The following is a 19,579-nucleotide window of genomic DNA, read 5'->3' on the forward strand; positions in this document are numbered from 1 at the left end:
ATGCAGCATATGTAAGAGTTGAATATGGAGGCACTAAGTTTACCTTATACAACTCAGAAGCAGTTGGTCTAACTTTTCTTGTCTACTAATAATTTTTATGATGTCAACAGGGCATTCAGATTCCCTGGAATTGCCACCATTGTATTATTAAAACATGAGCTTTACAACTCTTGCAAAGTTTGAATAGTTGCTACAAATTCCCTCATGGTGCAATTGTCTTCATGTTTATTTTGTACTAGCCTATATAGGTGGCATATTGAAAAAGCTCGCTCTCCTTCTGAAAGCCAATCTTGGTGTAAATCAATTATCCTAGAAAACTGATAAGGCTGAAATATCAGTGCTGTTAGCAGGTTTCTAGCAGGAATCATCTCAACTACAGAAACCATAAACATTCTGGGGGTACTAGTGATACCCTAATCTTCATGACTAGGGCCGTCAGGTCACAGATATTTTCCAGCTCAAGTCTCTACTGAATCTAGAGTTCTTCCTATTCTCGAATCAAATACCAGAAGATGGTCATTAATGGGAGGTATTTTGTGTGTGGAGATAAGCCTACTAGACTACCTATCCTTTCAAAGTTCCTAAAAGTTTTTTTTGTTGTTGTTAAAGAAAACTTTGTTTATCTTTTAGATAGCATGTGTTTGACATACCCAATCATTCATTCTCTTACACATCTAGATCTAGACTATAACTTTTAACAGGGTTTGAAATTATTGAAAAGGCTGTAAATGGTCACAGTAAGACGTTCAATGAAGTGTGTTCCGGTTTATACATGAAATGTCTTCCACTAAATGTGTTTCATCTTCAGCTTTGAACATTTGGTCTTTAACTGGTGGTGCTGTTTCAGGAGGTTGTGGAAGTTTCAGACCTGGAGCTTTGCAGGGGCCATGAAAGGGAGTGAAATGGACCTAGACTTTTCCAACTGGGCTCTGCTTCCTGCTCCTCTGCCTGCTGCCTATTCCAGCCAGACGCGGGCAAGCCTACCATTCCTGCCATGCGTGTGAGTCACTTTGCCTTCCGCATCATGACAGACTACATCCTTTCACATTGCAAGCCAAGTACTAGGTCCTAATGACAACAAGAGTCACTGACACATAATGTCCTTTAAATTTTTGAAAAATGACTTTGACAAATCCCATCTGTTGGGTGTGAATTGAGATTATGTGAGATTATAATGAATCTGTGACATGGGCATGAGATCATCTGATGCTGTTATTTCTTAGGAACGGGATTTGGAATACCAACAAATGTGAGGAACACAGGAATGCCCATGGCCTTCCTTGGTTTCTAGAGAATAGTTATGGTAAATGATGTTCCCACACCTGAGACATTTTTCTAAAGACAAATAACATTGTTGTGTTTTATGTAACCTTGAACATGTTGGGCTGTGAAGCAGGCTTCCTTACTGAACTGTAAACTCATAAATCTGTTATGAAAGGAGCTGTAATAATAAAAATGAGCCTTGTAATGCAAATTGCACTCAAGTGCTCAGCTTACTTTAGTCCCCTGGTTTTCCACTTTGGTTCTCCTTGCATTAATCAGAAGAGGCAACTTGGCCAAGATTTCCCACCATATGAGTTCAGTTATTATTATTAAGGTTTCTTGCTCTCATATTGAGCTAAGATAAATATGGAATAAAACACTGACTACACACATTTTGTTCAGTTTCACCAAACACGCCTAACAAATTATAAATAATAAGACTACAACAAGGACTAGTGAACTCAGCAAAATTATATTACAGTTTATTCTGGCTTTAAAAAAACATTTAAAATAACTAACAGAAAATATCCTATATAGAGAGCAATGTAGCTTCAGAGTGGGGGGGGGGGGCGGTAAGACCCATGCATTCTTTCCATTGGCTTAAATATATCCCTTTGCAATTTCAGCTAACCTTAGAGAAGTAAAAAAACTATTTATCTAAGAAATAGAATTCAAATTGCCAAACAGAAATTTCCTTCCAGTATAAATCAGCTCAATACTTATGAGCTCCATCTTAATAAGTAAATTTGTTCAATATGCATATCAAACCCCAATATTAATTAACCTTTCTCTAGAAAGTCCTGAATAATAAAATTCAAATAAAATTTAAATTATAATTTATATGAAATTTGATCCCTATTTTGATAAATTATTTTTTCACAGTGACTTGCATTTTAATTGTAGAGCAATGATTCTATGTAACCAAAAATGTTAGCAGTGGAATTTTTCATGGGGGCATATAAGCTAGTAAGATCTAGACTTTAGCTAAAGGTGCTATATTTAGCTGGAATCAACTTAGGAAATAGATGAATGGCTGGAGATTAAACAGTAGTATGGAGTCAGAGAAGGAAAGAGAGTCAGAGATAAGGAGCTACGGTCTAACAGTGGAATTGTAGCAAGGCAAAGAATTATGCTCTTTCTGATCAGGAGATGCTCTTTGATTAGAAACGGGAATTACTGAAGCACCTAAGCCTATGACCCTTCTTGTGTATCCCAGAATCTGAGTATAAGCAGTTACCGTGAAAAGCAGGGAAAGAAAATAGTAAGAAAAAAGAACGATGAATAACGGAAGCATGAACCCAGCCAAGTAGCTACTTGCCTCAAAATCTTGAAGAGACAGAAGTGACATATTTCTACCTGTGCATATATAATACTGTGCTTGAAACAGCCTGTTAAGGCTCATCATGGCTGTCAACTTGACACTAGAGGAGAGAGGGAATCTCGGTTAAAAAATTACCTCCACCAGATTGGCTTATGGGTTTGGGAAGCTAGATCAACCCAAGACATTCTTAGGTGCCCTGATGAAAGGACAAAAGGAACATTATTCTGTGTCCTTGTTCAAGGACTAAGCTGGCAAAACTGATCTAGAGATGGGGCCAATGCCTTAAAGGAGTCAAGGTTATGGTTTCTAGAGACCTAACTCTTCCTCCTAGGCTGTGATTATCAGTCATAAGGTATTGTGGCAGAGGCATCCCATGTTCTCTTTGCCAATATTGTCTGGCTTAGCTCTCTGCTGACCTTGGCCATGTTTATCTCTGCAAAAAGTACATAAGATGATACACTTCTTAATAAACTAGCTTGACTTAAGTCATTGACTTATGCAAGACTTCCTGGTCCTAGTTATTGTGTTTGCCTATCATTTCTCATCCTCGGTCCTCCCACTCAACACCTTGCCTTTTGCTACCATTATTTCTGCGGGTTCAGGCCATGTGTGCACATCTGTGGGTCATTTTCTTGATATAAGAGACAACTTGATATAAGGAGACCAAGCGCCTGTCGGCATTACATTCCTAAGATCAGCCTCAGAATTACCAGAAAGCTAACTGGGCAAACCAGAAGGATCAAGCCAATGAGTAGCACTTCTTCACAGTCTCTGCTTCAGTTCCTGCCTCCAGGTTCCATCCTTGAGCTCCTGACATGGCTTTCCTTGATGATGAACTATAAATTGTAAACTACAATAAACCATTTCTACCCCAAAGTGTTTTTTAGCCCATGGGGTTTAGTACAGCAAGAAAAAGCAAACTAAGGTACATCCTTTTTCTCAGAAAAATAATTTCTAAACAATTGCTAGAAGCTAAGAGGGTCACAGGGTGGGGTTCAGGGAAATGTGCTGATTTATTAATTGCTGGTGCTTTATCAGCACTCCCCAGACTGATATAGTTTAGGGATTCCAGATATAAATAATATGCTAGTTTATAGACCTTTTTTGATCTACTGGGTCTTGACAAGCTAATAATCCCTAGAATAACTGGACCCACAGTGTGGTAAGGCACTGACTTACAATGGAGCACGGAGAGACAGGGCCATGATTATTATAACATATTATAACAGCAGTTCTCAAATCTTAATATGTTTCAACTGACAGACAACTGAGATACATGGTTTATTTTGTAGGTCTGGGACCAGGTCTAATATTTTGCTTCCCAAACAAGCTTCCAGATGATCTTATCCTTCCAGCTTATGGAACATGCTTTGAATAATAAGTAATAAGCACATAGAAGCAATGTGTAGGAATAAAGAAAAATGAAATGTTCTTGGCATTGGTTATAAAATAATACAAATGAGAGGACAATGCATAACCTGCATTGAGTTAAAGCATCGCAAGATCATAGTTGAACAATTCAGTGCTATACAGATCTGACCATTGTGACCTTCTCCATGGTTCCTGCTTTGTACAGAGAGCCCAAATAACTGAAACACTGATCTCATAAGTTATGTCTCTGTCCACTTCTCCACTAGATAAGCTATCTTTAAATAATGCATACGTACACCAGAATTACATTAATTAATATGAAATGTTTATGGGATTTCATTAAACTTTACAATTCCTCATAAATACTTTCTTTGAATTTTAATCCCAATTCTTGTAGGCCATAGGTAGATGTGTGAGCTGCTAGGAACAGAAATTACAGCCTAGCATAAAAAGACACTCAAAGTGAAGGATGCTTTTTTCATTAACCTTCAAAGTAACTTAGCTATGACACGAGATCAATATGCAGTGTCTAGAGAGGAGATTAGAAGAAAGAAGGGAGCATGAGGTAGAATTCCACAGTGCCCAGACTCAGCCAGATATGCGATACAAAGAGAACTGCTGGAAAATAGTTAAATAAATGTAATGACCCAAAAGAACAAGTGTAAGGAAGCCTTGGTCTCTGAGTGTAAATCAAAGGACAGTCATGTCTGTTAGGCTGCTTCAGGACACATTGCCTAAAATGCAGTATCACACAGAACTGCAAAGCAAAATGCGCACCATGAGAGAGAACTGCCACCATTTGTAACAAGAGAAATCGCACATGACTGGAAAGGCCTGCTTACATGTTGTCAGTGGGCTGGCATCTAGGAGTTGATTTCCTTCATGGTCTTTATGCTGAGAAGAAGAGTCACTTATTGTGCTGGGTAACTGTCACTCATGACCTACTCCGTGGACAATACGGCTATGTGGAATCATTGCTCCAGCCAGGGAGGAAGTGTATCCTTCTGCAGCTCTAACAGGGGAGGTTCTCTACTGTTCTCACCTGGCTTCTCTGAGGAGGGGCCCATGGCCTCTTTCCCTACTGCTGCTTCTGCTTGAAGCCTTTCATTGTAGAAGATCCTCACTGAAACTCTGACTAGCCATTCTGTGAAGCTTCCTCTTTTGCTAACCAAGGAATATTAACTTCTATTATTACCACAGTTGCCTGAGATAATCAGTTTATGAAGATGCTTGGTTTATTTTGACTCACAGTTTTAGAGGGTTTGGTACACGATCCATTGCACTGGGCCTGTGGCTTGAAAATAAATTTGAGAATGTGTAGCAAAAGCAATGCAATGAATCGATAAATCAATCACAAAGTGAGACTAAAGGAGAATATGGGAGGAATATAATATTAGAATCTGTACTCAACTCAGGCCCCTCTCACAGGTCCATTTAAAAGCCAGTCAGATCCCTGACAGGCAGACAGGTATGGAGAGGGACTGTAGATAGATGCTAAATATAACAGACTTTCCCTTTCTCCCTAGCCTTTCTCTCCAGCAGGTAGCAAAGCCCTGCCAGTAGCCTTCTGAGAAGTTCCAAGACAGATGAGAACATGTTTGCATAAAGGTTTTGGGCCTATCAGCTTTAGATTAAGCTCTAAAAGACATGCACTGTGTGTTAATGGGATCTGGCTAAAATCTAAACATGACCTACAAGGTTTTTTCTGTCTTATCTTTGAGTGTCCTTACAGTTTCTATTAGCTTCTTTTTATGGGGATAGTGGAAGCACGTGTGGCCTGTTTTACTGGCCATTCATCTTCACAGCACCCTGACAAGCACAGAGAGCGTATTAACTACCATGTTATTTCAAATCAACAAATGCATGCATGTAGTCACTGTTGTAGATAATGTATCAGATCAAAAGAGACGTAGCATAATGTCTTTCTGTGTTGAACTTAGGGTCATAGTGGGAGTCCCAAGCCAGGTTTAGCCACCCATCCTCCACAAACCAGTAAAAGTACCAAATTAACAGTGGAAAGCATAGAAAAGAAAATTATTCAATGGGTCCATCATGGGAAGAAAAACAGCGAGATCCAATTAATTCCCCCAAGTCTGACTTCATTAACAACCATCACTATCTGAGATTTAGTCTCATCCCATAGAGTAGTCCAATAAATTGTTTGAATTACATGAAATATCTTTTTGGGACATGAGTTTCTTCTCAAGCTGGAGCTTTTTTTTTCTCTCAGGATAAAAGTCATGCACATATTATTATTTTTTGTTGCTGTTAAAAAATGCCATGGAAAGCCAATGTATAGAAGAGAGAATTTATTTTGGCATATAATCCCAGATACATAATAGAATATCATGGCATGGAAGCTTGGCTGTAAGCAGCAGGCATGGCATCAGGAGCAGAAAATTGATAGCTTCCACATTTGGGTGCAAGAATGAAGCAGAAACAGAGAAATGGAAGTACCCAAGGCTTGCTGTCTCAGAGTCCACCCAGTGAATGCTGCCTCCTGCAAGGGTCATCAGTCCAGTTTTCCCAAGCAACAGCACCCAGTAGGAAGAAAATGTGCAAATGCCTGATACTGGGGGACATTTCTGATTCAAACCACAAAACTGGGGAAATTCCCATTCCTTCCAGGTCCATTTTTATCAATAGGCTGTTAATTACATTGAGAAACACAAGTCTTTCTTTAGAATATTTTCATTTCTGACAAGCCAGTTATATTTCCAGAAAGGGTTCTCCTTAAAGAGTGAAATAAGTAATAAAGACATCTGTGAATGAATACAGAAGAGATCATCACATTTTACAATGGAGAAATGATACAATTTAGATGGTCTCCTTTCCTAGCTCTTCCCGAAAGCACTACCCTATCTTCAGCTATACACATCTTTAGGCTAGATTCAAGCATCTTCATTAAGTTTCTGTGCTACTTTTGTCTCCTTATACTTAAAAAGTACATTTCTCAAAGTTCAGAAAAAAATCTTAAAAATAATTTTAAGATACACAATTCTACCCTCCCTCACTAAAATGGCTACTATCTTTTGTAATGGAAAATGTTTGTACATCAAGCCTCAGTGATTCTGAAGAAATGCAACAATACTTAAATACTGGAGACAGCAGATGAAGCCACCCTTAAATACAGAAAGTAACTTCATACATCCACAGAAAGAATGCTCAACTACAGAGTAAGAAGGTCATCATTCTCCCTCCTTGGCATTAGCTTACTACTTTATGAACACATACTGCCTTGATTCTGTCTCTCAGTTTCTAACTCTAACTTTTCCCAAGTCATTGTATCTAATTATATTTCCTTCTGCTTCATCCTAAGAGCTAACATCCCCAAGGTATAATCCTTAAGCCTGCCCTCAATTCACTGTATCAATTGTCTCTTGATATTCTTTCAAGAACCATATGTCTGCTGTAATACCCATGTGATTGATGGTCAGATCTGCCTACCTATCTAGCTCCGAGCACCACAGTAATATCTTCAAATGTCTTCAGAGAGACAGCTAAGTAATGGCTCAAGTTTCAATTAGAATCAAAATGAAGCTTATCTTGTCAATAAGTTGTTGTTACTCTTGAACTCTTTACACTGGTTAAACAGCATATCAGTTGACCCATCCCCAGTTTGAATTCTATGCAAAAATGAAAAGGTGAATGTATGAAGTTACTTCATTCACTTGGAACTTTTCCAAAGATTATTGACCAATGTTTTTCAAATCATCCAATTATACTCAATCAACTGTCCTCACTTTATAATAATGATTTATGAAGTTGTGTACCAGATCCATTGTCTTTTCAATCCTATACCCTATCCCTGTGGTCTAGTCATGTTTCTCCCAGTATTATAGTATTGTTTTAGATGTCTATTGTTGTGATAAAGCACCATGACCAAAAGCAACTTGGGGAAAAAGGGGGTTTCTTTCTTCTCACACTCTCAGGTAGCAGTTATTACTGAAGAAAATCAGTGCAGGAACTCAAGCAGGACAGGACCTTGGTGTGGGTTCCCCTCTGCATGCTCTGAATACCATTGGTTAATAAAGAAATTGTCTTGGGCCTGCACAGGAAATAGAGGTATGTGGGGAAAACTAAACTGAATGTTAGGAGAAAGAAGGAAGAGTCAGGAGAGAAGCAATGAAGCCCTACCAGAAAAAGATGCCAGAACTTTACCCAGTAAGCCACAGCCCTGTGACAATACACAGATTAATAGAAATGGGTTAAATTAATATGTAAGAGTTAGCCAATAAGAAGCTAGAGCTCATGGGTCAAGCAGTGTTTTAATTAATACAGTTTCTGTGTGGCTATTTCAGGAGTCTGGGCAGCCAGGAAACAAACAAGTGATGCCCCTACTACAGGATCTGAAGCAGAGGCCATGGAAGAATGCTGCTTACTGACTTGCTCTTTTCGGGCTTGCTCAACCTGCTTTTTTATATGGCCTATTCAGGTTTGGTACTGCCCACGATAGTCTGGGCCCTCCCAAATTAATCGTTAATCAAGAAGATGCCTCACATGCTTGCCTATGGGCCAATCATATGGAGGAATTTTCTCAGTTGAGGGCCTCTTCACTCAGAAGACTGTAGCTTTTGTCAAGTTGACAAAAATCTAACCAACAGTGAGATCAGGCCTCCAGTATGTGAACTTGGGAAGGAGAGAGAACCAAACCACAGCAGTTTTAATCTTTGAATTTATAAAGTGGCTTCATTTTCTGCATTCGTTTACTGACATTGTTTGAAGAGGCCCAATGTTTTCAGAACTTCATGTTTACTAGTATGATTGATTGTATATTATTTTCTCAAGTCTGAGAAGATTCTAAAGAACTTGGCATTCAATATTACATAACGCTAAAGTAACTAACTCTAAAATATCAATAACATATATCAGTGATTTACTTCTGCTTCTGCCATAGCCAACAGACTTGGGTTTGCCACATGTCATAGTCAAATTCACCTGTGAGAGGTGTGTGGTGAAGATGCAGTTCATAAACTCACTTAGGAAATGAAGAACTATCCATCTACTGATTCTATCTTCTAGAAGTATATTTTATACTTTCAGTGTTTTTATTATATTCCTTTATAATGATTCACTAAATCCACTTCGACACTAATTGTATTCTATTAAAATATTAAGATTGCAATTATTTCCAGAAATACAAAAATCAGTCTGAAGTATGAAAACACTAGCAAAATTTCTTTATAGACTAATGTTCCAACATGCAAATGTGTTAAACATGGCCTTAGTACTAATATATGTATATAATCAGAACTTTGATTAAAAGTAAGACGGAAATGTATAATTTGTAGTTCAAAAATAGATACACCATTATAAGAGGAAAACAATATTTACTTTCTCATATTATACAGACTAAAAACAATTAACTGTATAAAATATAATCACAATCCTTAATACAGCAAATGTCCTAACTTTGTAAACCCCAAAAATCTAGTAAAGACTAATATACCAGTACAAATGTCCAGTGAGCACAGTAATACTTAACTTTCATGGCTCATTTAATGTGAGCTATGGTGCTCAGGTACAGAAGGCCAATTAAAATGAAGAGTTATGAAGTGTTTTGCCAGCCTCGTGAATTAGGACAGACCCAGTACACTCTATTGCCATTTGGCACCTAATGCTAATCTAAATCATCCAACCTACGAGAGACCTTATAAAGTAAATCCAATTCTTCTAACTCAATTTTTAGAAAATTACCCCTGTAGGAGGATTCAATATTTCCCACTAGACTCTTGTCTTTTTGTAGTTGTTTCAAAAGCCTTTTCCCTCACTTTATTAGCTAATCTAATATCTAAGAGAAACTACATTTGGCAAGGCCAGTGTTGGTCATAATGACATAAGACAATATGCAGGGGTGGGGGATAAGGGGTCTGTGAGGCTATAACTCTGTATTAGAATATTTGCTTAGCATTGTGAGAATGGAGGTTCAATACTCAGTACTATTCAAATGAGAAATAATAATACTAAATGCTCAAAACAAAACCACTCCTCCAATTCACACCTTCATCCTGGAATATCTGTGACTCCCTAAAACTTTACCAGGCACATCCCCCCCTGAAGTCTTATGTCTGAAGCCATTATTTTCTCTTCTGCCTTCCTTTTTCTGTTGGATAAATCTAATGAGTGTGAGAGTAAATTAAATGAGATGTACCTTATTGCTGATCTGTTTCAGCTCCTACACACCAAATGAAAGCTTATAAATAAAAAAAAATGGATACATTCCCACAGTTCCAAAAGCCAAGAAGCCCAAAACTAAAGTGCCAGAGGAATGGGTGACTGGTTAAGACTGACTTCTTGGTTCATGGAATTGCACATTTACTCTGAGTCCTCACAAGGTTGCAGGGCCAAGAATCTTTTACACCTGTCTGGAATCTTTTGTATAAGGACCCTAATAAAGGTTAATGAGAATTTTATATTCTGATATAATCCTCCCCCAAATATCACACCTTCTAGTGTCTTCAATTGGAGAGTTGATTTGTGCATACAAACTTGGGGGAGGACACAAGCCTTCAGATATTAAGAGTGTCAAAAAGAAAGAAGCTGTGAGCACAAGGTTACCTGTAAACATTCTTAGCTGCTGCCCCACTGCAGAGAGGTACAAACTAGCAGCAGCTAACTTCTTTAAAGGGAAGAAGATCCAAGCATCAATGAAGATTAAAATAATGAACACAGTATGGACTGAGACTTTGAGTTAACACCATATTCTGGGACTTTGAGAATGAGAGTCTTAAGATCACTACTGTCAGAAAGAAGAAATACCTTCGGCCTGTCAGGATTTCCAGAGTCAGGGAAAGAATGTTCTCCTTGTGAATACATTTTCAGCAGCATGAGAGATAGGCATAAAATTTTATTTTGATTCATGAATTACATATGTAATTACCTGACTTCCACTTTCACAAGTGAGCCAAGTCATCTATATCTCATGGATCTTACTTATGTGTGACAGGCAGGCCAAAGCAGCCAAGTCATTCAGCCACAACGTTTCTTGATTATCACTATTCCATTTTGTTGATGGTGTTAACTTATTAAGATGAGAAAATCACCTCTGCAAAAACATAATGCATTTGGCATAAGTTTTTCAAACTCATTCATTCACAGGGCAGGTAGGAAACATTCACAGTACCTACTTCTGGCCACCTCCCAAGAAACATGCATAAAACTGCCTTGTTGAAAAAAACTAATTGGGTCATAACAGGCCAAATAAATGCCATAGACCATAGATCCATCATAAGGACAACCAAGTAGATAATGGCTTTTAATCTCTTGAAGCCTTGTTTAAAAGGGCATCATGACTGAAGCCATCAGGTGGCAATAGTCTTGACTCCAATTCAAACAGTATATTCTTTCAAGGACTGTAGTGAGAAGAGGGCAGGACATAAGCCCACAAGAGGAACCTAAAGGACATTTATGGCATTGGATAGGATTCAAAGGGGAGATGAAGGAGAAGAAACAAAAGCAATGACAAAGACAGCCAAACAGATGCAGTAGCCCTCTCTGTTTTACTAAACCAAATAACAATGAAGCAAGTTTTATTGGTGATCAGTCTCAAATTACAAGTTCAAAAGTTCTCAGATGGGAAATTAAAAGTGAATCCAGCAGCTGGAGAAATGCTTCAGTAGTTAAAAGAACTTGCTGCTCCTGTAGAGGACCCAAATTCCATTCCCAGCACCAAGCATGAGTGGCTCACACATGACTGCCTGTAACAGAAGCTCCAGGAGACCTGTCTCCCTTTTCAGGCCTCCCCATGCACCCAGGGACACATACACATAAATAAGTAAGAAAACATTAAAATACAACATTCCTGAAAAGTCTAGCACCCTCACTATACATGCAAAGTTTTGCTTGAAGAATACAAGGACCTGCCAACCTCAGTTATTAATTTGCTAATACCTGGTCCAACATCAATCTTAGAAAGCTATGATTTCAAGCCAAAGTGTCCATCCTCCTAGTGATCATCATCACAGCATTCTTAATGTCCTAAGCAATGTTTCTTGTGGCCCTGATCATGCTGAACAGAGAAACAGCCAAGTACAAACAGGAAATGACTTCCCACTAAAGCACAAAGGAGAGGAGACAACCCTGCTGCCACTAGGAGCTGTATGTTTCTCTAGACTCATTGTTAAATATTGTAAAGTGAATCTGGAGTTCGCCTTACCTACTCCTCAAAATTAGAAAGTTAGTATCTTGTGGGAGGGTACTTCACTATTAAATATAAGGATAATAACCATCACTAAGACAATTCCTTAGAGACAGTAGGATGTCTAAGGAGACATCCCTAAAAAACAAGCTAGGTTTCTTTTCAGTGGTTCTAGAGCAGTAAATCGCTTAGATGGATTCTGGTTTAAGCACATTCCTTACTCATCTCCTAAATGTAAACACTCCCTAAGAAAACATGATTTTTACCGTAAAATTTGCATTTGACCCAGACTACGTATTAGAATCACCTGAGGAGAACTTAGACCATAGGCTCCAATTTATTGATTTAATTTGTTTGAAGTAGAATCTCCAGAGTGCTTTATAAACAACAACAAAACGAAAACCATTTGGGACAAGTGATCAGAGCACACAGAGTTACTACCCTGGATAAATTGAATCTGTTGCCATCTATGTGAAGTAAATGTAGAAAGATGACCTCCATGACCGCATTCACAATATCCGGAAAAAGAAGGCACACAAGACAAGATAGGAACTCAAAGGCTGTGGGGGCTGCTACATCCAGCACCAACTCTAACTGATCCTGATGAAGGAGAAAGAACCTGGGGAAGAGGGAATTCACGCGTAGCTGCCTAAGAACAAAATGACGGTTAAAAAATTGATCCCGAACATCTGTTTATCATGCTGACATCAATCTGAAAGTAGCACAGACGTGTGACCAGCCCAGTCCTTAGTACAGTCCTTAGTCAACAGTTCTGTCTCTATTACTTCAGATGGAGGGTGTTTTCAGGGAAACAGGAAGTTATGCTGCAAAGGTCTCCCAGCATTCTCTGTCACTCCAGCTGGGCAAATAATAACGAGTTAACTTTAAGTGGTACCTTCTTCTCAAAGAGAATAGCACATTTTTCCACATGCAAAAAGGTGGCAAGAATCACTCCTTTCTCCCCCCGAGTGTTACTCAGGCCCACAGATTTAACAAGAGGCAAAAGAGTTGGTGATAAATCCCAATTCTTCATCTCAGTTTTGAAAATTATGGCACTAGTAAAACGACAAAGGAAAATGCTTTTAAAAAAGCCTTTCAGAGTTCTGTCAACATGCATTGAATATTTATTTTTAAAATGTAGCTAAGCTAGGGAGAGGTGGGAAAAAAAAGTAAACGCAGTAATCATGTGTGAAATTCTCAAAAGATGAAAACTATTAAAAGTAGATTTTTCTAAAGTGTAGTTAAATACCAAAAAATGAGGGAATTAAAACTGGCTTTCTAAGAGAGTACTGCACCTATTTGGTTGGAAGCACAGCACTGCAGAAATATATATCAAAATATAGATTTTCCCTAAATCCAAAAGCAAACATTTACCCCTCTGTGAATTTCTATGCCTAGGGACAGTACACCAGTGCCCGGAGTGCATGATGGTAGCATGTCACAAAACACAGGGCTCTGATGGGAGCATTTCTTCTCCTTTTCTAAGAAATTAGAACTGTGAGTTAAATTATTTAGCAACCAAACAAAAATAAGCAAAAACTACCAGATCACATTGCCTCTGGATATCATTAGCAGCCAAACTAATAGGTAGGACATAGAGATTACTGGCCCGGGTAAGGTGCAGTTCCTTCTGCTCTTCCGATTTGATTTCTTGGAGCAATTCTAACTTCTAATTAACCGTGACAAGTTGTGCTCTGAACCTTTCATCCCACGCTCTTCTGAAAGAGGAAAAGTTCTTACGGTGCACTGGGAGCCGTGTATGTAAAATCAATTGCCATTTCGGCAGTCACCTCCTGTCCTAGAGAGCAGAGATCAAGCTGACTGTTCAGCTCTTGAAGAAGAAACTCTCTTTTTGTCTTTTCTTCCTAGTGGATATATGCAGACACTCCACTGGTCTGCTCGGGGTGATTTGCTTGGTTTCTATAACGGACCTCAGCTAGTTAGCTGAGGTGACCCCGAAAAAGATCAAAACTAACTTTACCTCAGTACAGACCGAGTCAAAGCTGGGCTGTCTGCTAAGACCGCAGGCCCAAGAGCCAAAGCCTCTCACTGTTTCTTTTGACTTAGCAAACTAGATTCTTTTTTTTTTATTTTAATTTTTTTTTTATTGATAAAGGGAGGATAAAGAAAAGAAAAAAAAACAAATTTCCACCTCCTCCCACCAGCCTCCCATTTCCCTCCCCCTCCTCCCACTCTTCTCCCCATCCTCCCACTCTTCTCCCCCTCCTCCCACTCCTCTCCCCTCCCCCCACTCCTCTCCCCCTCCCTTTCCAGTCCAAAGAGCTGTCAGGGTTCCCTGCCCTGTGGTAAGTCCTAGGTCCTCCCCCCTCCATCCATATCTAGGAAGGTGAACATCCAGACTGGCTAGGCTCCCACCAAGCCAGCACATTGCGTAGGATCAAAACCGCGTGCCAATGTCCTTGGCGTCTCATCAGCCCTCATTGTTCGCCATGTTCCGAGAGTCCAGTTTTATCCCATGCTTTTTCTGGTAACAGTCCAGCTGGCCTTGGTGAGCTCCCAGTAGATCAGCTCCACTGTCTCAGTGGGTGGGTGCACTCCTCGTGGTCCCGACATCTTTGCTCATGTTCTCACTCTTTCTGCTCCTCATTGGGACCTTGGGAGCTCAGTCCAGTGCTCCAGTGTGGGTCTCTGTCTCTATCTCCATCCATCGCCAGATGCGAGTTCTAGGATGATATGCAATATATTCGTCAGTATTGCTCTAGGGTAGGGTCATTTCAGGTTCCCTATCCTCAGCTGCCCAGGGAACTAACTGGGGACCTCAGCTTGGGCACCTGGGAGCCCCTCTAGAGTCAAGTCTCCTGCCCACCCTAAAGTGGGTCCCTTAACTAAGAATTGTGGTTCCGTGCTCCCCTATCCAACCTTCCTTTATCCCGATCCTCCTGTTTCCCCAAGTCCCCCCTCCTTCCCTTCTACCTTTTCTCTCCCCATCTCCCCTAACCCTCATCCCACCCCACCCCCAAGATCCCACTTATCTCCCCGGCAATTTTGTCTACTTCCCTTATCCAAGAGGATAACTATATGTTTTTCCTTGGGTTCACCTTCTTACTTAGCTTCTTTAGATTCGCCTATAGTAGACTCCGTGAGCCCTATTTATGGCTAGAAACCAATTATGAGTGAGTACATCCCATGTTCATCTTTTTGGGTCTGGGATACCTCACTCAGGATAGTGTTTTCTATTTCCATCCATTTGCATGCAAAATTCGAGAAGTCATTGTTTTTTACCGCAGCGTAGTACTCTAGTGTGTATATATTCCATACTTTCTTCATCCATTCTTCCATTGAAGGGCATCCAGGTTGTTTCCAGGTTCTGGCTATTACAAATAATACTGCTATGAACATAGTTGAACAAATGCTTTTGACCTGTGATAGAACATCTCTTGGGTAAATTCCCAAGAGTGGTATTGCTGGGTCCAGGGGTAGGTTGATCCCGAATTTCCTGAGAAACCGAAACACTGACTTCCATAGTGGTTGCACAAGATTGCATTCCCACCAGCAATGGATGAGGGTACCCCTTCCTCCACAGCCTCTCCAGCAAAGGCTATCCTTGGTGTTTTTGACTTTAGCCAATCTTACAGGTGTAAGATGATATCTCAAAGTTGTTTTGATAGCAAACTAGATTCTTAATATCACCCAGGGAGCTCTGGAAAATGAGGCTATCTGGGTCTTACCGCCCCTCCACCCAGGGATTCTGATTTAATTGGCCTGGGCATAAGCTTGTGCTATTGTGGGGTTGTCAGTCTTCACCCAGCTGATCCGAATGTGAAGGCAAGGGTGAGAAGCAGTGGCTGAAAGGGAGGTGCCCCTTAGTTCTGGTTCTGATGCGCTGCAGGAATCAGATCAGTTGCCTTCAGTGCCAACAACACGCTGACGACTGAAAGACCCTCTGAAGGCTGGTCCCTGTGATGCTGTTCCTCACGGCCCCTCATCAGACACAATTTCTGCTTTAGTCATAACACTCTTCCGGTTCCCCCTGGAAAACTCCCAACTGGTGTCAATTAAATCAGAGTCCTTAACAGCTTACTCTTCACCTCCGTGCTCTGAAACCTCGTCGTCCTGGGAAAACACACTTCGCTGTTGCTTTCCTAAATAGGTACCATATCCAGTTAACGCTAACACAGCAGGAGCCTGTGGGAGAAAGCCAGGGGCTCCCCTGAAAATCTTGCAAGATCCCTCTTCTTTTCCAACACTTAAAGGCCCCAGGACATTCTTTCTCCTTGCTGAAGATTTCTGCCCTGACTCGTTGTTACCCACCTACCACGATTCCCAATGCTCTTGGAGATTTAGCATCCTCCTAGTTCCTTGACCTGTTTGCCTACAATTGCACTGTCTGGCAGCTCACTCGCTCATCCCACTATCCCACATCCTCCTATGATCATCCATTAAAGCATCATATCTCAAACTTCAGCCAGGATCATATCACCACAGACAGGATGCATGGAGCAGATCCCAAGAGCGCGCTGTTCTCAGCAGGCTCCTGGGTGCTGCCAGAGCAACGTGGCATGAAATGCTAACAGCTGTCCTTGGTTATTGCCAATAACAGCGCTTTCTAACCTTCCATTCGCAACAATGAGGCTATTGTTGGATTTCCTTTGTCCCAAATACAACTTGTTTGTTTGTTTCCCTGGGAAATACTTCTTTTGTCATTGGGGCACTCATTCCTCACTGGTACCAATTTCTCAGGCTGGATTCTCCTTTCCTTCTCCAGATACTTTGAGTACACTCTCTAAATTATTTTTTCCAGTTCTATGACCCTTAGATTTGATCTCCAAAAAATATTAAAAGTTTAAGAAATATGTCTTTTCTTTTGTAGGAACACTAAACAAGAGAAATTGTTTTTGGATAACTTCTATATTATTACATGTTCATCTAAAACACAGTGCTGAAGGTGCTTGCTGTTTTCACAGATGTAACAAATACCTTGTTTTATGGTTTTGTACAAAAAAACAAATGTAATTGAAAACAAAAATGATTTAATAAAAGTTTATTCTATTCAAATTAAGGTCTCACTTTATACACCAGGCTATCCTAATAAATACTCATGATCCTCTCACCTCAATGTTCCGAATACAGACATAACAGACATGTGCCATCACATCTGGCTTATATTTTGCAAATTCACTTCAGGATTTGGGCAGTTACTCACAAGTAAGATTTGCCTTTTTAAATGTATCTCTATTGCTGCTCATTTTCATTCTCAAGGTCATCATGAAAAATCTGTGTTCAGCACAGCACCTGGGGTTCACATCCTTAAGCTGTTCACCTGTAAACTGCCTCTCATTTGTCTCAGGAACACGCTACCCTGGTCCAACTGGTTATCGTGGAAGAAATAACTAGGCCTGAGGTACAATAGACTTATCTAACGAGCAAGCGCTCAACATTCATGTACCAGCATGAGCCATAATGTTTTACCTTTAAAGTTTCTGGTGGCACAAACGACAACCTTGATTTCAAACTTTCTTCAATCTCATTCATTTTTCAGGATAATAAATACATGCTTAACATCTTTATTTTGTTTCCTGTTTCTTCAGCAAACTACTCTTCACACTTTTGAGGTCTATTCCAATGGAGCTTCCCCAAAAGCCACACATTACTGAAAATGTCCCAAGTAGCAAAACACACTATGGTTTTGTTTTAAGCACGCGACTGTTTCTTAGGTTTGTGGGAAGAAGTTATAAGACAAGTCAACAAAAATAAATTTTTTATTTTATTTTTAACATTCTCTACAGAAGCAACAAGGGAGAAAATATTTATTTGACCCACGGTTCTGTGCTACATCTCATCACTGTGGAGAAGTCAAGGCCGTAGTAACTTGAAACAACAGGCTACAACACCTCCATGGTTGAGAGCAAAGAGCAGGGATTGACTCATGCATGCCAGCACTTCTGACTTTGTCTATTCTTATAAAATGCAGGTTTCTCTACATAAGGAATGGTGTCACCCACAGTAAGAGGTTCTCCCCACTTCAGCAATACAAGCAGGATAATCCTCTGCAGAAACACCCACAGACCAACCTAGTCTAGACAATTTCTCATTAGCCTCCCTTCCCATATATGTTTCTAGATTGTGTAAAGTGACAATTAAAAACAACAGTCACAGCTACGTCTCTTGTTAACTGTACAACTCAAGACATCACTCTTTTTTTAAAAAATATTTATTTATTTATTATGTATACAATATTCTGTCTGTGTGTATGTCTGCAGGCCAGAAGAGGGCACCAGACCTCATTCCAGATGGTTGTGAGCCACCATGTGGTTGCCGGGAATTGAACTCAGGACCTCTGGAAGAGCAGGCAATGCTCTTAACCACTGAGCCATCTCTCCAGCCCCCACTGAGCCATCTCTCCAGCCCAAGACATCACTCTTAAATCATAATGTTCAATCCCTTGTCCACAGACTTTTATGTTTATCTCGTGATGTAAGACATAGTTCAGCTTTAAAAGTTTCCAAGTCTTTGAAGATTCGAACATTCTCAAAGTCCAAATTTGATTTTAATGGTAAACTTCACTTAAATCAAATGCATCATTGAGTCTCCCCAGGTAATTCCAATATGGTGTGAAGTTGACAATTAAAACCAGTCATCACATCCAATGATGACATTTGTACGGTAAACATAGCAATTCGACTTCTCTTAATCCCTCCCACTCAGCTGTTAGCTTCTCAGCTATCTGCTCGTTTGCAGTTTTAATACAATCATAATGCAGTGCTGTCAGATATAAATCATCAGCTTACACACTCCCATTGCAATTAACAGCAGTCATGAGTAAAATTCTTCACTACATTGCAGTCAGACTGGGTCTGGCAACTTTCTGAACTTGAGAAAAAGTCACTCTGTCAGACTATTTAAAACAGTAGATGTTCTTCAGCCTATGGTGTGGCTATACTCTCAAAAATTCATCCTATGGTCATACAGCTTAATACTCTACCTTAAATATTCTCAGAGCATTTGGGCAAAACTTAACACAAAGCCTACTTTGTAGGAAACTGTTGAACAGCTTGTAAAATTTATTGAAATCCTTTATCTTTTCAAAAACAATGCTAGTGCCCAGGAATAGATGACGAACAGAAATAGACTCAAGGGCATCATCTTTGGAAGTTCTTTGTCTTACTATGCCTTGTAAAGGTTCTTCTTTCTTACTTTTTTCCTTATCTTTTTTTCTCTTATTTTGTTTATATTTTTCTTCTCTCTTTTACTATACATGGCTTGTTCTTATGCATTATGACTTCTCCTATAGCGATTTCATAGAATTCCTGAGTGTGTGAACAAATAGTACTCTGTTTCTCATGCCATCCCTTGGGCTCTTTTCCTCTGTTTACCTTGTTTAATTCCGATGTGCTAGTTTTTGTTTTATCTTATATTTTATTATTACCCTTGAAAGCCTGTTTGTTTTTTAATGAGAGACAGAAATGGGGTTTATATAGATGGGAGAGGAGATGGGGAGGAGCTGGGAGGAATAAAAGGAGGAGAAA

The sequence above is a fragment of the Microtus pennsylvanicus genome, chromosome 14 (assembly GCF_037038515.1).
Source record: "Microtus pennsylvanicus isolate mMicPen1 chromosome 14, mMicPen1.hap1, whole genome shotgun sequence".
Lineage (NCBI taxonomy): Eukaryota > Metazoa > Chordata > Mammalia > Rodentia > Cricetidae > Microtus > Microtus pennsylvanicus.